Below are 23,084 nucleotides of genomic sequence, written 5' to 3' on the forward strand. Positions count from 1 at the left end.
AACATAAGCTACATATTAATTTTACATTTTCCAGTAGCCACAATTTAAAAATGTAAAAACAAACAGGTGAAATTAATTTCAATAATATATCTCATTTAACCCAGTATATCAAAAATAACATAATTTCAGCATGTAATCAGTATTAAAAACTGCTGACATACTTTACAATCCTTTTTTCTTTTTTTTTTTTTTTTTTTTTTTGTACTCAGCATGTCACACTTAAAGCACATCCCAATTCAGACAGCCCACATTTCAAAGTAGCATCTGTATTGGACAGTGCAGGGTTCGTGCACTTCTCCTATCTCATTACTCAGTAGAGACGTTTTTGTGTTGTTTATTACTCACCAAGATAGCCCATCTCTCATGAATTTAAACAAAAGTCCAACCACATAGAGATGAAAAAGAAAAATAACCTGGTGCAGTTTCTATTCGCTCATGAAATAATATATACCAAGCACCTTCTTTGTGTCAGGTATTGAGCCAAGAGCTTTACATAGCTCATTTCATTCAATGCTCACAACAACCCTATGAGAAGGTACAACATAATCCCTGTTTTACAGATGAGAAAACTGAGATACAGAAAATTATTCTGCCTAAGGCACACTTCTAGCCCTGGTGGTGCTTGGATTTCAACCCAAGGAAGCTGACTCTAGAACATACACTCTTACCCACCACACTTACTCAACAATAAGGAGCAAAGAAAGACAGGAGATAAATAATTAAGAAATCTTAGTCTGGTTTGAGTGTGCATATCAGAAGACATTTGGGGAAGAATTTGAAAAGGCTGGGACAGAAATCCAGGCTTGAGGTACAAAGGGAAATTCACCTACCAAGGTAAGGAAGGGATGAGAGCAAGAAACATGTTCAGGGGAAAAATACTGGCAACCAACTGAAAGTTTTTGTGTCAACAAATGATGATGATGATGATGATGATGATGATGATGATGACAAGAACTAACACTTTTGGAGCCTTTTCCCCAAGCCAGGCATTGTGTTAAAGTCAGGGTTTCTCAACCCCAGCACTATTGACATTTGGGGCCAAATAGTGGCTGTGGGGGCCTGTCCTGCACATCACAGGATGTTTAGCAGCATCCATGGCCTCTACTCACTAGAGGTGAATAACAGTCCTCCATCCCTACCAGGTGTGTCAATCAAAAATGTCTTAAGGGGCTTCCCTGGTGGCGCAGTGGTTGAGAATCTGCCTGCCAATGCAGGGGACACGGGTTCGAGCCCTGGTCTGGGAAGATCCCACATGCCGCAGAGCGACTGGGCCCGTGAGCCACAATTACTGAGCCTGCGCGTCTGGAGCCTGTGCTCCACAACGGGAGACGCCGCGATAGTGAGAGGCCCGCGCACCGCGATGAAGAGTGGCCCCCACTTGCCGCAACTGGAGAAAGCCCTCGCACAGAAACAAAGACCCAACACAGCCATAAATAAATTAATAAATTAATAAATAAAATTAAAAAAAAAAATGTCTTAAGACATTGCCAAATGTCCCCCTAGGAGGCAAAACTGCCCCCCCAAGTTGATGAACCCCTGTACTAAGTGCTACACATTCATTATCTCATTTATTCTTCACAGCAGCACTACAGGAAGCAATATTATTGCCCTCATTTTACAGATGAGAAAACTGAGGGTCTGGTTGGGCAGCCTACCAGAGAGGTCCTACCACTAATAAATGAAAGAGCTAGGACTGGAATCCAGGTTTATCTGATTCTAAAGCATATTTTTACTGCTGGTCAATACAATTTCCCCTTCCATCTCTGATCCATTCAGGGATTTGCATGTTTTCCCACTCCCTCATCTGATTCCAAAAAGGAATATAAATAAAACGACAGCTTGCAGCTATCCCCTTTTGTCTTGCGCTCTTTTAACTCTATTTGCACCCATGTTTTCATAGTTAATCACCTTTCAGGAAATAGGTATAGTATGAATGAACAAATAAATATTTAAAGCATGAATACATGCTTATGGAGAATGTGTCCTCATGTTCTTAATACAAACATCTAACCAACTGCAATTAAAAGCCACAAATGTTTTTATACTGAAATTAAACTATCAGCATATCACCTTTGATATAAAGTGAGATAGAACTAAAAATGTAAACTTCACAAATGGAGCTAAAGTTCAAATTGCTCTGAGTTGTAAATTTGTTCTTGAAATATTAAACACATGGGAAACAGAAGCTAATTATTTTGTCCTATTTTGGTATGTGAAAATTACTTATAATCTGACTGTTAAACAATTCATAACTTATTTTAAATGATAATTGACTATCAAACTAGGGCAATTTACACCTACAATCCCTCTGAAACCACCTAGAAACTGGGACAACAGCAGAAGAAAAGAAAAACACTTCCATGTGTGTCAATTTCTTTCTGTTTCTTAACCATCAGTCCCCAAGGCTAAAAAGAGAGAAAATCAAGAGAAATGTTTAACTAAACACAACCAATTAAAAAGGAAGCACTTTTCAAGCATTGAAAGTTTTGCATGATTTGGTTTGACTATGTCAAGGAAAATCCCACGACTCTCACACTTAAAACAGGCCATTACTCCAATGTTGCTCACAGGGAATTTTCTTTAAAGAAAAAAAATGGAAATTTCTTCTAACCAACTCATCGTCAATATTTTTAAAGAACTGTATGAACTGTTTAAAGCCTTTACCCTATCCCAATGAAAGAAGAAGATCTGTATTCATACTAATTTTTGTAAATGTGTTGGCCAGTTGCAGAAAATAGATTCAATAGCAGATTCTTCCTAGTGTCTCAAAGCTGAGTAGGGGAGAGGAGAAGATGGTGAAGGGGAGAGAAAAGGAGGACAGGGGAGCAGAGGAAAAAATGAGAAGGGAAAAGAAATTTTAAGGAAAAGAAAAGGAAGGGAAGAAAAGAAAAAACTGCCCAAGTGACCTCTTCTGATGGCTTATGTGGGACTCGAATCTCCCACAGCTCTATATCCCCTCATCTGAATACATCTCTCTCCCCGTCAAACGCTCAAAATTCCTTCACTGTGTATTCTGGAATCTAGGGTCTTCAAAAGCAGAGAACCCCTATACCCTCAACCTCTTTAGAGTAATAAGTCCTTTCCTGATTTAATCTATTCATCTTCCTACTCTCCTTAGCAAATACTTCATAACTTCTCCTTCTTCAAAGTTCCACCAACTCCTTCCCCCATCCTCACTTTCAGCTGATGGCCTTCCTACCCATCTCACCCAGAAAATAGAAGCTGCAGAAGAGAACTTCCTTGACCTGCTGCCACCTCAATAACCCACGAACTTGCAACTGTCTCTACCGTCTCTCCTATAAAGCTGGATACCATGTCCACATGCCTATCTATGGCAGCCCCTCCTTTTGTGTACCAGATCCCATCCCCTCTCTCCGACTTGAGGACATCACTCCAGTAGTGCCCTCTGTACCAAGTCATATCCATCAGCAAATATACTGTCATGTCTTTTATCTCAGAAACACCCTTTCTTGATCCCTACTTCCTCCTCCACCTGCTGTCCCATTTCTCTCCATTCTCCCTTTCAGCAGAACTTCTTTAAAAAGTTGTCTAAGGTTATGACCTCCAATTAGAATCAAGCTCTCCCCCTACCACCATTTCTCCAAAAGAGTTCTTAACCATATTAAGGTCACCAGTGACCTTGATAAGATAAGACCAGTGGTCAATTCTCCATTCTCATATTACCTGATCTACCTGAAGCATTTGAAACAACTGATAATGCCCTGCCTGTGAATACTTTTCTTCACTTGACCTCAAGGATACAATATTCTCTTGCTTCATTCTACCTCATCTACTTGACCTCTTACTGTTGGACTATCACTGAGCTCAGTCCCTGGCCATCCTCTCTTCTCTATTTATACTACGTACTTTATATTATACCCACCCTCTTGATGATCTGATCCATACTTCTGCTGATCAGTCCTAAATTTATATATTTTGTCTGGATATGTCTCCCCTGAATTCTAAACTTACAGAGCCAACTGACTAATCATTTCCACTTGGATGTCTAATAGACATCCCAAGCTTCAGACAGCCAAAACCAAATCCCTGGTTTTACCTTCCAAGCCTGTTCCCCTAAAACCTTCTCCTCAGTAAATGGAAACTCCATCCTACCAATTGCCCAGGCCCCAAACCTTAGAATCACTCTCAATTCTTCTTTCTCTCCCATCCCATATTTAATCTATTGGTAAATCCACTCAGTTTTATCATCAAATACATCCAGAATCTGACCACTTCCCACCATATCACTGCTACCAACCTGCTCCAAGCACCAACCTCTCTCACCCAGACTAGAGTGTTTGCCTCCAGTCTTCCTGCTTCTTCCATTGCCCTCCTATGGTTTGTTCTCAACACAGCAGCCAGAGGAATTCTGTTAAAACATCCCATCACTCTTCTATTCAAGAAATCCTCTAGTGGAATTTCACATAGAGCAAAATTCAAGTCCCTAAAATGGACAACAAAGCCCTCCACAATCTGGCATCTTTCACTCTACCTCTGTTTTATTCTTCCCATACCACTAATCTCCCATCTCCACATCCCATATATCCTACTTTGTTGTTGCTGTTTATTGTCTGCTCCACTTACATGTAAGCTCCAAGAAGGCAAGAGTTTGGTTTGTTTTTGTTTACTTCTATATTCCTAACATCTAGAACAGTTCCTGGCACATAGTGGATATTCAACAAAATGTGCTGAATAAATGGAAGTATGAGAGCAAGAAAAGCAACAAATCACATCTGAGGACTAGAAAGTTCATCTCATTTCTGTCATGTCCCTAGTGTCTTTTTATTATTATTATTATAAAATATATATAACATAAAATTTACCATTTTAAGTGTACAGTTCAAAGACACTAAGTACATTCACATTATTTTGTAACCATCACCACCATCCATCTCCAGAACTTTTTTCATCTTCCCAAACTGAAACTCCCTACTCATTAAACAATAATTCCCCATTCCTCCCTCCCCCGCAGCCCGTGGCAACCACCATTCTACTCTCCGTTTCCATGATTTTGACTACTCTAGATATCTCATATAAGTGGAATCATACAGTATTAGTCGTTTAGTGACTGGCTTATTTCACTTAGCATGCCTTCAAGGTTCATACGTGTTATACACAGCATGTGTCAGAATCTCCTTCCTTTTTAAGGCTGAATAATATTCCACTATATGTATACACCACATTTTGTTTATCCATTCATCCATCAATGGACATGTGGACTGCTTGCACATTTTGGCTATTATACTAATGCTGCCATGAACATAAGTGTACAAACATTTGAGTCTCTGCTTTCAATTCTTTCAAAAATAGTAATTCTACTTTTAATTTTTTGAGGAACCACCATTCTGTTTTCCATAGCAGCTGTATCATTTTACATTCCTTCCAGCAATGCACAAAGGTTCCAATTTCTCCATATACTTATGAACACATTATTTTCTGTTGTTTTTTTTTTAATAATGGCCATCCAAATGGGTCTGAGGTGACAGCTCATTGTGATTTTGACTTGCATTTCCCTAATGAATACTGATGTTTAGCATCTTTTCATATGCTTATTGGCCATCTGTATATCTTCTTTAGAGAAATGTCTGTTCAAGTTGTTTGCCCATTTTTTAATCAGCTTGCTTGAGTTTTCTGTTGTTGAGTTGTAGGACTTCTTTATATGTTCTAGATATTACCCCTTATCAAATATACAATTTGCAAATGTTTTCTCCCCATTCTGTGGTTGCCTTTTCACTCTGTTGACAGCATCCTATAATGCACAAAAGTTTTTAATTTTGATGTAATCCAGTTTATCTATTTTTCCTTTTGTTGCCTATGCTTTTGGTGTCCCGTCCAAGAAACCATTGCCAAGCCCAACATCATCAAGATTTTCCCCTATGTTTTACATGTTTTTTAGTTTTAGCTCTTAAGTCTTTGATCCATTTTGAGTTAATTTTTTTATATAGGGTAAGGTAAGGATCCAATTTCATTCTTTTGCATGTGGATATGCAGTTTTTCCAGTACCATTTGTTGCAAAGACTGTCCTTTCCCCCATCAAATGGTCTTAGCACCCTTGCAGAAAGTTATTTGACTACCTGTGAGGGTTTATTTCTGGACTATCACTTATATCTTTGGGCAAGTCTCCTGACCTCTCCAACTTCAATTCCCCCAAATGTAAAATGAATAGATACCACCAGTAGGGATGGTAGATACGTACCACGCATGCCACATCCCTGCAAACAAAGCCCAAGACAGATATCACTAACCAATCATAGCACTCTTTCCCATAAGTTCAGTTATATTATCAGACTCCTTCTCAAAAACGAAGTTTAGGCAGCCCCTAACAGGCAAAGTTGGCACGCAAGTTGAAACGTGAGGCCATCCTGGATAGAGAATATCTAAGGTCCTTATCAACCATATAGTTATCTGTGACTGCAAAACACAGCTAAAATCCTTCTACACAACACCCTAAATCCACCCAGCACTGGCAAAGAATAATTTCCCCAACCATCACATGTATCTAAATGCACCATATTTGAGCAACCAGTGGGGAAAAAAATCAACATAGTGAGTAGTTTATAAAGGCTTTATAGGTCACATGCCAAATCTTTTCTGTAATATTGAAATCTTTATATAAACATCTCCACATAGTTATTTCATCTACATTGGGACACCTCCTCTACTGATGGGAAACTCACTACTTTCACAAGAATCCCATTGCATTTTTTTAAAGCATTGGCTACTAGGAAAATCCATACACATACATGTTCTTTTAAAATGCTTTGCTCTTTTCACTTTGTTTATTACATTCATTTGGGTCCCTTCAAGAAGACTCTCTAAAGGCACCAAGACTAGGGAACTACCTACCAAGAATGAGACCACTGGGGCTTCCCTGGTGGCACAGTGGTTAGGAATCTGCCTGCCAATGCAGGGGACACGGGTTCGAGCCCTGGTCCGGGAGGTCCCACATGCTGCAGAGCAACTGAGCCCGTGAGCCACAACTACTGAGCCTGCGCTCTGGAGCCCGTGAGCCACAACTACTGAGTCCAAGTGCCACAACTACTGAGCCTGCGCTCTAGAGCTCGCGTGTCACAACTACCAAGCCTGTGTGCCACAACTACTGAAGCCCGCGCACCTAGAGCCCGTGCTCTGCAACAAGAGAAGCCACCACAATGGGAAGCCCGCGCAAGACCCAACGCAACCAAAAATTAAAATTAAAAATAAATAAATTTATAAAAAAAAAAAAGAATGAGACCACTGTAAAAGAAATAAGAACTTTATTTACAGCTAAATGGCCTGAGCTGCAGATTAGATAGAGTATGAGATATAACTTGGTTCCTGGGGCATCCAGTGTAAACTTGGATCTTTCCAGAAGGGAAACTATCTTCAATTAATGATAGATATATGGCCTCAAAGTCATCTCAGTTTTGGACAAAGCAAAGAGAGAATGGAGAGTGTTGTTATTATGAATAAAGAGAAGACTTCAAACTGCCTCTCTAGAGTGAACACAGCTCTATAAAAATTAGAGATTCAGTGGAAATGATTATGAAAACACTTAAACAAAGGTTTGTACCTACACCTTGAAACCCCAGATCACTTGGTAGGGAAGTGACTAAAGGTGGAAAGTCAAGAGAGACTCAAAACTCAGTAACAGCAAAAAATAAGATGTCAATGTCAAAATATTCTAGATTAAATTAAATATTAACAATAGTTAAGTCAGAGTGAAACACCTCAGCATCCCAGATTTCTCTGACTCTTGTTCGTGATACGATGGTTACAGAGATTGGCTCTGATTACACTCTTCTCTTAGTTAATTTTGATAGAAAGAACTGGATCATGGAATTATCCCCACAACTTCCCAATCCTGACAGTCATCTAAATCTTCTTGAAAGCGTTTAAAAGTATAGGCTCCACCCAGACACACTAAATCAGAATCTCTACAGTTGGTTTTTGTTATCTGGGCTTTTTTGTTGTTGTTTTTTTAAGTTCCCCCAAGGTGATTCTGATAATAAGTGGAACTTAGGACCTGTTGGTCAAGACCCCATGCCTCTACTGGCTTTCTATGCTGGAGAGACAGCATTAATAATTGGCTCTGCCAATGAACAAGGCACCATGGTCATTGGGAAACAGCTACTGTTACCAAAGACAATGAATTGCTACACCACATAGAAACTTGGAGAAGTGCACAAAATAAGATGCTAATTATAAAGCAAACACCAAATATAGCATTATATGTAACTTAAGATTTGGCTAGGCAAAATAATAGATACAACAGAAGCTCTCTCATCTAACATGAATAGCATATAAAGATGATCACAACTGAGCCTGAAGCCTTTTGTTGATAGCAAGGAGTTGCCTGGAACCACCTGTAAGAGGGATTCAGGTGGTTTTTCAAGTGTTCTCCTGTCACAGATATCCCTTAGACGAAGAGAAGATCTGCCATAGATATTCTCCCCTCACTGTAGCATTTCTACTTCAATTCAAGAGCAACAGAAACCCAACTGCAGTGGTCACAATCAATAGGGCTTTTTCTTCACAAAATAAGAAGTCTGTGCCACTTAATGATGCCATCTAAGACCCATATTCTTTCAGTCTTTCTTTATTCTTATTTTCATACTTGCATCACCATAGCGAAACAGCCACTTCAGCTCCAGGCATCGCATTCACATTCAAAGCAAAAGGAAGGGGAAAAGAAGGAGTCACCATCTTTCCCAAAGCCCCTCTCCAGCCAAGTTCCTCTATGTCTGAGTAGTCCATGGGTTACATGACCACACGTGAATATGAGGGATTCTGGAAAATTAACTATCTATCAAAGGAAGTAGGATTGTCTTGATCAGTTTTTATTAAATCGTGGTTCATCTTCTGGGCCTGGCTATATTGCTGATCCAAACAAAATTAGACTCTGTTATCAAGAAAGAAGGTGAGTAACAGTTGTTGGGTAGAAAATAGTATCTACCACAACTTTCCTGACTCAATTTTGTAAATAAATGTCCCAACAACAAAAGAAATGACATGCTTTGCTTTAATATAATCTCATAATTTTTGAAGAACTATGATGGGCCAACCATTATGCTAGTCACATCAGGGGCTAGACTTAGATCAGACAATGACTGTATCTGGAACTTACCAATTGAGACAGTCAAGCCAGAAGGTAAGGCAACCAGAACTGAGGCCGTTAGGATGTAAGAATATATACTATTAAAAAGGTACCAAAAATGTGCTATAGTGAAATAGCATCTACAGAAAATTCACCAATCTAAGAATTTAATAGCTAAAGTATGTTAAAATTTTAGCTACATTATAAATACAGACATTAAGGAATGTCAACTCAACTTTGAAAATGCAAAAATGCTATGAATTGAAATCATTTACAATTATTGTGAAAGTATTTAGCAATGTGTTATTATTATTATAGAACCCCATAAAAACATACAAGATCTCTGTTACAAAAGTCAACAGTTTGGCCTTTGTCTAATTTTCCCTAAGCCTTAAGCATTCTCATCACATCATGGGCGTTTCTGATTTCTCTTTAACCTGCGCAATGCAAAGTGATTTTTTAAATCCTCTAAAATAACATGCCAATAAAATGGGCAATGGACCATACTAAAGATTACCTCCCTGCTGTCCCCCCCTTGTTTATTTGACTATTCAGAGTCTCTGCCATTTTGTGTCTGTGAAACCTGGGATTAGGTCAGGCAGGTGCAGGTAATATTCTTTCACCATGACAACACCATCGCCTCTGCTAATGTATCCAAGCCTTCGAACATGATGAGGAGATTTGATAACCTCTCTAGTTGGGCTCTTCTCACCACCTGAACAGAGGAGAGGCTAATCAAATTCTATTTCAAAGAAGAATATCATTGCTCTTCTGTCACCTCTTTCTTTTCCAAGAGTGTCCTCGCAAGAAGTATATGACCCAGCCATCAGTGCTAAAGAGGCATGACTGGATAAGGGGATAAAGCAAGTTCCATGTTCCTGTCTCAGACTCTCATTTTCAGCAAAGGCTCTCAGCCTGTGACAATAATAATTTGGTGTGCAGCAAAAGCTGGAATTAACAGGTGAATATCTTCTTGTACGTTTGTAGACAGACATGATTCTTACAGATGATTCCTGTTTTCATCTGCCATTCTATTTCTGTCCATGATCATGCCTTGCTTTTGAGTAAGACTTTTTTAATGTCATACTTACATGTCCAAATTCCAAATCATCATTTTCACAATAAATATTTATGGAGCACCTATTATGGGCTAAGGACTATGCTCAGCACTGAGCATACAATGGTATCCAAGAGAATCCACAGACCCTGCCCTCATGGAGTTTAAAGTCTAGACTTCCCAGGCTATTTCAAATGCCACCTCCTCTAGGAGGCCTTCCATGATTCCATTTCTTACTCTACATGCTCACAGTTCTTTACTCACACTGTACTTTCAGTTCATACCATTTTCTACTTTGTATGGCAATCATGTATATATCTCTTCTATCCTGTCCATTCACAGGAAGCTTAAGCCCACATTCATTTTTGAACCCCAACAGCACCTCACTCACTACCTTGCTTATAGGTGGCAACCCCCCCAAAAAAATTATGAATTGAATAGAAAACACAGGGGAGAATAAATTTGCCAACCTTTAAAATCAGCACTAATTACATTTTCAGAACCTAAAGAGAAATTAAAGATAGGAAGAGAATTTGTGAAAATTGTGGGGCAGTAGAACACATAGTATTAAGACACGGAGTACAAAAAATTATAATAAACTTTTTATAGAATTGTCCTTGTAAGGATGAACAAAGAATACCTCACTTCTAGTCTGACCACACTCTAAATGGGAAAAAGCAAAAAATATAAGCCAGCTAAGCAATAGCTGTTAGGTGGAAAATATTGATCACAGGGGGAATCTATTACATGGGAGGAGGGAAATATATCAAGTTCAGTTAACAAATGCAGAAGAAACTGTGCCAGTCAGCCAGACCTTGAGGTCAGACTCATATTTCACAGAGAAAGAGAGCAAAAGGCAGAGAAAAAGCAGGTCTCACCATGGAATGATCTGTAATCTTTTAACTACAAGAGTAAGGGGCACAAAAGGAACTATCAAGCAGGGCTCATGAGCCCCAGAGCTACATGCATAATATTCAGCTACCCAATGGCAGTACCCCAGTTCACAGCATGAAAATGAGAAAAGCCACCTCCAAATGAAATAAAACCATCCCACCTATAATGACAGGTGAGGTTCACACATGGTCTTGTTAGTGCCACCTCACGTGTTGTGCCACAGTAAGAATGATGTCCTAGGAAGGAAGACCACACATTAGGTCGAGCCTGTGCTCCCAAGGGATCTGGCCTATTGCTTCTGCAGCCGACTTGATTGGAATCAGTGGAGGTAATAAATCATTGTCTGGTCCTATTACCTCATTCCGTCTACTTTGATTCTGCTGCTTAGAAGGAAATCCCAGAAACAGGAAGTCCAAGCTGAGAACCCACAGATGTCATTCTCCAGGTAAAGAAAGGTTTAGAGCATTCAAGAAAACTGCAGGAATCTGCCACGCTTTGACCTAGGACGGCTAGACCCATCCAGATGGAGGCCAAGAACAGGAAGTTAACATTAACTAACAACAGCTCTATAAATCCAACTTCACAAAGGTGGCTAAATTTTGGTAGCTAAATCTACAGCTGACTCTGAAAGGAAGCCTAAAATAGAGCTGAAATTTTAACAATGGAAAATCATCTCAGTTAATAATTCCTTTTCCCATTCTAAACCAGTGACAGTCAATAAAATAAATGATCATGTCGAACTCGGGAATGGAATAATGTGTTCTAAAATGAAAAAAATAATCCATTTCTCAAAACCGCTCTCAATAGGATAAAATGCCCTGATTAGTAACTATCTCTTAATTAGCTTTTCCATCAGTTTTTCCATCAAGTATATTTTACTCTCCACAAAAGATGTATCACTCAACTTCTTGGAAATCCTCCCACTGAGTTTCAGGAAAAAATTACAACCACTCAACATTGGTTTTCTAATAATGTTCTTAGTCCTACGCCAAAAATAGAATTTCATGACTTTCTTCTCATAGCTTGCTTTTCAAATTAATTAACTCTAAGTCATTTTCCTCTGCCCCCACCCCACCTAAGTGAATAAGTAATGAGAATGTTATAAGCTACATTAACAGCGAAAAGCAACAAAGGACAGCATATGGTAGTGACTTGGTTGCCTGGTACATTGGATTTAGAAGGGTTCTAAAGCCAAAACTAGGTTTAGTGGGAAAGTTTCATGATTGATTAGTGATTTCTGCCATTGCAACCAAAATGGAGAGCGGCAGTATGATATTTGTCATTGGGGTAACCTATATACATACTAGTTGGAAGTAAGAAGAAAGAATTGAGAAATGTTTTCAGTAGTAGCAAGAAGATTCTTAAGTTGTTTTGTTTTTAAGATTCAGCTAGTTCACATGCAACATAATCAAGAGTTCACTGAACTGGCCTGATGAAGAAGTGGAATTATCATGCCATGGGATGTAATCTAATGCTTTGGGCCTACCTCATATGCAGGATTAGCAGGAAGTACTACTTATTGATATAAGGACCCCTCCCGGGGAGGAGACCACCCATTTAAGCTTGGACTCTGACAGTCTAATAGAGCTGTAGGCAAAGTGCTGTGGAGAAAAAGCACTGAACTCAGAGCACCTGCTTCAATTTCCAAATGTGACTCATACTATATCAGACTGACTCCATCAATTGCATGGGAATAATGGCTCTTGCCCTCATCTCAAAGGATGTTGTGGGGATTAAAATGAGAACCTAAGTGAAGCACTGAGACCTCAACATACCTTGAACACCTTTCAATCTCACACCTAGGAGACATTCCAAAAATAAATGCTAAATTAGGCTCCCAAATACCAACACTGCAAATTATTCTCCATTGAAAGATTACCATAAGGAGCAGAAAGCTGAGTTCCCCTCTGTCCCCTGGAATAAGCCACCAGTGTCACTCCATCTAAGTTGCTTGGTCACAAATTTCAGTGGGCACCATTGACCACACCTCCTTCACCAGTGAGGGGATAAAAACAAAATAATGTCAGTGATTAACTTCTGTCTAGAACTTTACAGTTTATCAATCATTGACTAAAAGAAGACCCTCACATCAACTGGAAGTATTGCCATCATTCCTGTTTTAGGAATAACGAGACTGAGAAAGAAAAAGATTAAAGCAAGAGGAAGTTGGGGGCAGGGAAAGGCTGCAGCCTTGATTGTAAATACCATGCCAAGTCTTCTGCTTAAGGTGAGTCTTATCAACTTAAGTAAGTAGGTAGATTGTGACAGCTGAATAATGACCCTGTATTCTCTGTTATCACTTAAAAACAGATAAAAGAAAATGAGCTATAATTATAGAGGTAAAAATTAAGTTTTCATATAAGGGAGAGTGTATTGATAAGGCAACCAGGCACAGGAACGTGTTAGTAATGAGATTGTGGAGAACATCTCTCTAGGGGAGAGAAGAATGTGCCTGTAAACAGATACTTTTTTTATTTGTTGAATTAAAGTAGGCCTCTGGGCTTTACGAAAAATGTTAAAAATAACCTTCTCTGTCCCCTGGGCATCATAATATTCCAAATCATATCTGATGGAAGATTAATTATTCCATTCCATGGATGCTATTCAATTTTAAGTTAAAACACTTACCATGCACCTACCATGTACAAAGTACTGTTTAGCAGATGACATGCTGTGCAAAGTATTCAAGTAAACATATTAGAATCCTGGAGTGAAAATTACAGCAAAGATGTTCTCCTCTGCTAGATAAAGGTGAAGAGGACTTCAAAGAGACAAACTATTTTAAAGAAATGTTTCTTTAAATGTTTCTTTAAAATGAGATAAAATACAGAGTACCATCCTGCTAGGTATATGCAGACCAGAAGAAAATTTAGTTGCGGAAGTACTTGTTTATCCAGATTCTGGTATTCTATTAAAATCAAAGAGGAGAAAAGGAAGATTTTTTTCCTCTCAGGCTCTAATATATTTTAGATTCGTTTCTGTTTTATAGATTTATTCAACACTCCCACATAGATGTTTTTATATTACATGAATTTAATAATGAACTAAACTTATTTTTGTCCCTTGTTGTTGAAAGGTACCAAAGCCTCTTTCTGGTTTGTTTTGTTTTGTTTTTTAACTTGATTTTGCTGTATATTCCTTTTTCTAGAAATGCTTACATCTTTTCTAAAGTGTCAGAGCCCACTTTGATCTGCAAAATTATTGTGTTTAGATTTCAATTTGTATGCATTTGTCTCTAAAGGCATTGGTGAAATCTCAGATTTTATATTCAGCATTAAAGAAGAATAAATTCCAGAAAACAAACAAACAAAAAAAAGAAATGTTTCAAATACCAAAATTATCAAGATGCAAGTGGATACATCCAAGCAAAGGTGTGTATGTGTGTAAATAGGAATGCCCGATAACATTTAATGCCACCACAACGGTTTTATTTCCTCTACAATGTTTCCTGGCCCCTGGATGTGGAACTATCTCACCTATATCTTTGGTTCTCGATCCTGAACCAAGTTAACTTCATGGAATGATTATTTCACCATGATATTGGCTACCAACAAAAGCATCCTCTATCTTGTTGGGGCTTATTATAGGACAATTTAAAAAGGAAGTGGTAGGCATGTGCACAGTGACTCAAAAATTCCTGCTGCTCTAGAGAGATGAAAATGATTCACATGGACTCTCTTACTGAGATGCATTTTGCCCAAAGATACTGGTACTCAACTTCTGTCTACCCTCTTTCCTTGACCATTATACTAGAATTCACCATGGCATAAAATCCTCCTTCAGGGCAAACTATCAGAATAGGGAAGACTTAACTAGCTTTCTATGGGGGTAAAATGGAGGGGGAAAGTCCTTGAATGTGTATTTTAAAGTGTCATTTGGACACAAGACTTTTTATTTTTTAAGATTTTTTTTTTTTCATGTGGACCATTTTTAAAGTCTTCATTGAATTTGTTACATTATTCCTTCTGTTTTATGTTTTGGTTTTTTGGCCGGAAGGCAGGTGGGATCTTAGCTCCCCGACCAGGGATCGAACCCACATCCCCCGCATGGTTAAGTCTTAACCACTGGATGGCCAGGGAAGTCCCAAGACACAAGACTTTTATATAAAGTTCAAAAGAAAATGGCTTCCAATAAAGACCACAGTCTCACTGCCCTCCCTTCAACTCTTTCAAATTCCGTTCCAGTTCCTCCCAGTCACCATTTCCTCCCATGGGTCTTCACAGCTGTTATTCCTTTTGCCTGGAATGTCCGGCACTTCTACTGTTCCCCAGTCACCCTTTATATTATAGCTAAAATGTCATTCCCTCAGGGAAGCTTTCTCTGTGTCCTAAACAAGTGAGGCTTCCAGTTATGGCCCCCAGTTATGTGCTCTTTCCATGCCATTTAGCACAACTGTAATTCATTATTTGTGCAACTGTCTATTTAGGAACTATCACACTACACTACTAGTTCTTAAAACTGAGGATTGAGAGGAGCCTCAAGATGGCGGAAGAGTAAGACGCAGAGATCACCTTCCTCCCCACAAATACATCAGAAATACATCTACATGTGGAACAACTCCTACACAACACCTACTGAACGCTGGCAGAAGACCTCAGACCTCCCAAAAGGCAAGAAACTCCCCACGTACCTGGGTAGGGCAAAAGAAAAAAGAAATAACAGAGACAAAGAATAGGGACGGGACCTGCACCAGTGGGAGGGAGCTGTAAAAGAGGAAAGGTTTCCACACGCTAGGAAGCCCCTTCGCGGGCAGAGACTGCGGGTGGCGGGGGGGGGAGCTTCGGGGCCGCGGAGGAGAGCGCAGCAACGGGGTGTGGAGGGCAAAGCGGAGAGATTCCCGCACAGAGGATCGGTGCCGACCAGCACTCACCAGCCCGAGAGGCTTGTCTGCTCACCCGCCAGGACGGGTCGGGGGCTGGGAGCTGAGGCTCGGGCTTTGGAGGTCAGATCCCAGGGAGAGGACTGGGGTTGGCTGCGTGAACACAGCTGAAGGGGCTAGTGCGCCACAGCTAGCCAGGAGGGAGTCCGGGAAAAAGTCTGGAACTGCCGAAGAGGCAAGAGACTTTTTCTTGCCTCTTTGTTTCCTGGTGCGGGAGGAGAGGGGATTAAGAGCGCCGCCTAAACAAGCTCCAGAGACAGGCACGAGCTGCGGCTATCAGCGCGGACCCCAGAGATGGGCATGAGACGCTAAGGCTGCTGCTGCAGCCACCAAGAAGCCTGTGTGCAAGCACAGGTCACTACCCACACCTCCCCTCCCAGGAGCCTGTGCAGCCCGCCACTGCCAGGGTCCGGTGATCCAGGGACAACGTCCCCAGGAGAACGCACGGTGCGCCTCAGGCTGGTGCAACGTCATGCTAGCCTCTGCTGCCGCAGGCTCGCCCCGCATCCATACCCCTCCCTCACCCCGCATCCACACCCCTCCCTCCCCCCAAGCCAGCGCCCACGAATCAGCTGCTCCTTTAACCCCGTCCTGTCTGAGCGAAGAACAGATGCCCTCAGCCGACCTACACGCAGGGGCAGGGCCAAACCCAAAGCTGAAACCCAGGAGCTGTGCGAACAAAGAAGAGAAAAGGAAATCTCTCCCAGCAGCCTCAGGAGCAGCAGATTAAATCTCCATAATCAACTGGATGTACCCTGCATCTGTGGAATACCTGAATAGACAACAAATCATCCCAAATTGAGGTGGTGGGCTTTGGGAGCAACGATATATATATTTTTTTCCTTTTTCTCCTTTTGTGAGTGTGTATGTCTATGCTTCTGTGTGTGATTTTGTCTGTATAGCTTTGCTTTTACAATTTGTCATAGGGTTCTCTCTCCGTTTTTTGTTTTTAGTATAGTTTTTAGCACTTGTTATCATTGGTGGATTTGTTTTTTGCTTTAGTTGCTCTCTTCTTTCTTTCTTTCTTTTTTATTACTTTTTAAATTTTTTAATTTTTAATAATTATTTTTTATTTTAATAACTTCATTTTATTTATTTATTTTCTTTCTTTTTTTCTCCCTTTTATTCTGAGCCATGTGGATGACAGGGTCTTGGTGCTCTGGCCGGGTGTCAGGTCTGTGCCTCTGAGGTGGGAGAGCCGAGTTCAGGACATTGGTCCACCGGAGACCTCCCAGCTCCATGTAATATCAAACAGTGAAAATCTCCCAGAGATCTCCATCTCAATGCCAAGACCCAGCTCCACTCAATGACCAGCAAGCTACAGTGTTGGACACCCTATGCCAAACAACTAGCAAGACAGGAACACAACCCCACCCATTAGCAGAGAGGCTGCCTAAAATCATAATAAGGTCACAGACACCCCAAAACACACCACCAAATGTGGACCTGCCCACCAGAAAGACAAGATCCAGCCTCATCCACCAGAACACAGGCACCAGTCCCCTCCACCAGGAAGCCTACACAACCCACTGAACCAACCTTAGCCACTGGGAGCAGACACCAAAAACAACGGGAACTACAAACCTGCAGCCTGAGAAGCGGAGACCCCAAACACAGTAAGTTAAGCAAAATGAAAAGATAGAGAAACACACAGCAGATGAAGGAGCAAGGTAAAAACCACCAGACCAAACAAATGAAGAGGAAATAGGCAATCTACCTGAAAAAGAATTCAGAAAAATGATAGTAAAGATGATCCAAAATCTTGGAAATAGAATGGAGAAAATACAAGAAACATTTAACAAAGACCTAGAAGAACTAAAGAGCAAACAAACAATGATGAACACCACAATAAAGGAAATTTAAAATTCTCTAGAAGGAATCAATACCAGAATAACTGAGGCAGAAAAACAAATAAGTGACCTGGAAGATAAAATAGTGGAAATAACTACTGCAGAGCAGAATAAAGAAAAAAGAATGAAAAGAATTGAGGACAGTCTCAGAGACCTCTGGGACAACATTAAATGCACCAACATTTGAATTATATGGGTCCCAGAAGAAGAGAAAAAGAAAGGGACTGAGAAAATATTTGAAGAGATTATAGTTGAAAACTTCCCTAATATGGGAAAGGAAACAGTTAATCAAGTCCAGAAAGCGCAGAGAGTCCCATACAGGATAAATCCAAGCAGAAACACGCCAAGAAACATATTAATCAAACTATCAAAAATTAAACACAAAGAAAAAATATTAAAAGCAGCAAGGGAAAAACAACAAATAACATAAAAGGGAATCCCCATAAGGTTAATAGCTGATCCTTCAGCAGAAACTCTGCAACCCAGAAGGGAGTGGCAGGACATATTAAAAGTGATGAAAGGGATAAACCTACAACCAAGATTACTCTACCCAGCAAGGAGCTCATTCAGATTCGACGGAGAAATTAAAACCTTTACAGACAAGCAAAAGCTAAGAGAATTCAGCACCACCAAACCAGCTTTACAACAAATGCTAAAGGAACTTCTCTAGGCAGGAAACACAAGAGAAGGAAAAGACCTACAGTAACAAACCCAAAACAATTAAGAAAATGGTAATAGGAACATACATATTGATAATTACCTTAAACGTGAATGGATTAAATGCACCAACCAAAAGACACAGGCTTGCTGAATGGATACAAAAACAAGACCCTTATATATGCTGTCTCCAAGACACCCACTTCAGACCTAGGGACACATACAGACTGAGAGTAAGGGGATGGAAAAAGATATTTCATGCAAATAGAAATCAAAAGAAAGCTGGACTAGCAATTCTCATATCAGACAAAATAGACTTTAAAATAAAGACTATTACAAGAGACAAAGAAGGACACTATATAATGATCAAGGGATCAATCGAAGAAGAAGATACAACAATTGTAAATATTTATGCACCCAACATAGGAGCACCTCAATACATAAGGCAAATGCAACACCCATAAAAGGGAAAATCGACAGTAACACAATCATAGTAGGGGACTTTAACACCCCATTTTCACCAATGGACAGATCATCCAAAATGAAAATAAATAAGGAAACACAAGCTTTAAATGATACATTAAGCAAGATGGACTTAATTGATATTTATAGAACATTCCATCCAAAAACAACAAAATACACTTTCTTCTCAAGTGCTCAGGGAACATTCTCCAGGATAGATCATATCTTGGGTCACAAATCAAGCCTTGGTAAATTTAAGAAAATTGAAATCGTATCAAATATCTTTTCTGACCGCAACGCTATGAGACTAGATATCAATTACAGGGAAAAAATCTGTAAAAAATACAAACACATGGAGGCTAAACAATACACTACTTAATAACCAAGAGATCACTGAAGAAATCAAAGAGAAAATCAAAAAATACCTAGAAACAAATGACAATGAAAACACGACGACCCAAAACCTATGGGATGCAGCAAAAGCAGTTCTAAGAGGGAAGTTTATAGCAATACAATCCTACCTTAAGAAACAAGAAACATCTCAAATAAACAACCTAACCTTACATCTAAAGCAATTAGAGAAAGAAGAACGAAAAAACCCCAAAGTTAGCAGAAGGAAAGAAATCATAAAGATCAGATCAGAAATAAATGAAAAAGAAATGAAGGAAACGATAGAAAAGATCAATAAAACTAAAAGCCGGTTCTTTGAGAAGATAAAATTGATAAACTATTAGCCAGACTCATCCAGAAAAAAAGGGAGAAGACTCAAATCAATAGAATTAGAAATGAAAAAGGAGAAGTAACAACTGACACTGCAGAAATACAAAGGATCATGAGAGATTACTACAAGCAACTATATGCCAATAAAATGGATAACCTGGAAGAAATGGACAAATTCTTAGAAATGCACAACCTTCTGAGACTGAACCAGGAAGAAACAGAAAATATAAACAGACCAATCAGAAGCACTGAAATTGAGACTGTGATTAAAAATCTTCCAACAAACAAAAGCCCAGGACCAGATGGCTTCACAGGCAAATTCTATCAAACATTTAGAGAAGAGCTAACACCTATCCTTCTCAAACTCTTCCAAAATATAGCAGAAGGAGGAACACTCCCAAACTCATTCTACGAGGCCACCATCACCCTGACACCAAAACCAGACAAAGATGTCACAAAGAAAGAAAACTACAGGCCAATATCACTGATGAACATAGATGCAAAAATCCTCAACAAAATACTAGCAAACAGAATCCAACAGCACATTAAAAGGATCATACACCATGATCAAGTGGGGTTTATCCCAGGAATGCAAGGATTCTTCAATATATGCAAATCAATCAATGTGATACACCATATTAACAAATTGAAGAATAAAAACCATATGATCATCTCAATAGATGCAGAAAAAGCTTTTCATAAAATTCAACACCCATTTATGATAAAAACTCTCCAGAAAGTAGTCACAGAGGGAACTTACCTCAACGTAATAAAGGCCATATATGACAAACCCACAGCCAGCATCATCCTCAATGGTGAAAAACTGAAACCATTTCCACTAAGATCAGGAACAAGACAAGGTTGCCCACTCTCACAACTATTATTCAACATTGTTTTGGAAGTGTTAGCCACAGCAATCAGAGAAGAAAAGGAAATAAAAGGAATCCAAATCACAAAAGAAGAAGTAAAGCTGTCACTGTTTGCAAATGACATGATACTATACATAGAGAATCCTAAAGATGCTACCAGAAAACTATTAGCGCTAAACAATGAATTTGGTAAAGGAGCAGGATACAAAATTAATGCACAGAAATCCCTTGCATTCCTATACACTAATGATGAAAAATCTGAAAGTGAAATTAAGGAAACACTCCCATTTACCATTACAACAAAAAGAATAAAATATCTAGGAATAAACCTACCTAAGGAGACAAAAGACCTGTATGCAGAAAACTATAAGACACTGATGAAAGAAATTAAAGATGATAAAAATAGATGGAGAGATATACCATGTTCTTGGTTTGGAAGAATCAACATTGTGAAAATGACTCTGCTACCCAAAGCAATCTACAGATTCAATGCAATCCCTATCAAACTACCAATGGCATTTTCCACAGAACTAGAACAAAAAATTTCACAATTTGTATGGAAACACAAAAGACCCCGAATAGCCAAAGCAATCTTGAGAAAGAAAAATGGAGCTGGAGGAATCAGGCTCCCTGACTTCAGACTATACTACAAAGCTACAGTAATCAAGACAGTATGGTACTGGCACAAAAACAGAAATATAGATCAAAGGAATAGGATAGAAAGCCCAAAGATAAACCCATGCACATATGGTCACCTTATATTTGATAAAGGAGGCAAGAATATACAATGGAGAAAAGACAGCCTCTTCAATAAGTGGTGCTGGGAAAACTGGACAGCTACATGTAAAAGAATGAAATTAGAACACTCCCTAACACCATACACAAAAATAAACTCAAAATTGATTAAAGACCTAAATGTAAGGCCAGACACTATCAAATTCTTCGAGGAAAACATAGGCAGAACACTCTATTACATAAATCACAGCAAGATCCTTTTTGACCCACCTCCTAGAGAAATGGAAATAAAAAGAAAAATAAACAAATGGGACCTAATGAAACTTAAAAAGCTTTTGCACAGCAAAGGAAGCCATAAACAAGATGAAAAGACAACCCTCAGAATGGGAGAAAATATTTGCAAATGAACCAACTGACAAAGGATTAATCCCCCAAATTTACAAGCAGCTCATGCAGCTCAATATCAAAAAAACAAACAACCCAATCCAAAAATGAGCAGAGGACCTAAACAGACATTTCTCCAAAGAACATATACAGATTGCCAACAAACACATGAAAGATGCTCAACATCACTAATCATTAGAGAAATGCAAATCAAAACTACAATGAGATATCATCTCACACCAGTCAGAATGGCCATCATCAAAAAATCTACAAACAATAAATGCTGGAGAGGGTGTGGAGAAAAGGGAACCCTCTTGCACTGTTGGTGGGAATGTAAATTGATACAGCCACCATGGAGAACAGTATGGAGGTTCCTTAAAAAACTAAAAATAGAACTACCATACGACCCAGCAATCCCACTCCTGGGCATATACCCTGAGAAAACCATAATTCAAAAAGGGTCATGTACCACAATGTTCACTGCAGCTCTATTTACAATAGCCAGGACATGGAAGCAACCTAAGTGTCCATCGACAGATGAATGGATAAAGAAGATGTGGCACATGTACAATGGAATATTACTCAGCCATAAAAAGAAACGAAATTGAGTTATTTGTAGTGAGGTGGATGGACCTAGAGACTGTCATACAGAGTGAAGTCAGAAAGAGAAAAACAAATACCGTATTCTAACACATATATATGGAATCTAAAAAAAAAAATGGTCATGAAGAACCCAGGGGCAGGACGGGAATAAAGACAAAGACCTACTAGAGAATGGACTTGGGATGCGGGGAGGGGGAAGGGTAAGCTGGGACAAAGTGAGAGAGTGGTATGGACATATATACACTACCAAACGTAAAACCGATAGCTAGTGGGAAGCAGCCGCATAGCACAGGGAGATGAGCTTGGTGCTTTGTGACCACCTAGAGGGGTGGGATAGGGATGATGGGAGGGAGGGAGACGCAAGAGGGAAGAGATATGGGGATATATGTACATATATAGCTGATTCACTTTGTTATACAGCAGAAACTAACCATTGTAAAGCAATTATACTCCAATAAAGATGTTAAAATAAATAAATAAACTATTAAAAAAAAAAAAAACAAGGATTAAGTCTTTCTTTTTCACCCGTTTCCCAAATAGTTAAGACAGTTTCCAGCACACAGTGAGAGCTTAATAAATTTATGGAATAAATGAATGAATGAACTGAATCAAATAACTAGAAAGTTCTCTAAGAATCTCTCTCCTTTAATTATTTCCCCAAATCAAACAGGAACCGGTTGACTGAAGCCAGAATCAGCAAACCATCATCTACACTACTATAAACCTCAATGAAGACCACAAAAGCATCACAGCACGAAGTTTAGTGAGCCATCAGCCAGAGTTTCTTTTTTGGGTGATGAATTAAAATTTATTGTGGTAATGTTTGCTCAACTATTTGAATATACTAAAAATCACTGGATGTATACTTTAAATGGGTGAATTATACGGTATGTGAATT

At 39.3% G+C, this 23,084-nt stretch overlaps 1 protein-coding gene across 1 annotated transcript in view; it reads right to left on the bottom strand.

Moving 5' to 3' along the window:
- ERC2 (ELKS/RAB6-interacting/CAST family member 2) overlaps positions 1-23,084 on the bottom strand; it is a 940,128-nt gene that overhangs the window by 882,265 nt on the left and 34,779 nt on the right. The gene's annotated exons all lie outside the window — the stretch shown is intronic.

Source organism: Eubalaena glacialis, chromosome 7 (assembly GCF_028564815.1).
Source record: "Eubalaena glacialis isolate mEubGla1 chromosome 7, mEubGla1.1.hap2.+ XY, whole genome shotgun sequence".
Lineage (NCBI taxonomy): Eukaryota > Metazoa > Chordata > Mammalia > Artiodactyla > Balaenidae > Eubalaena > Eubalaena glacialis.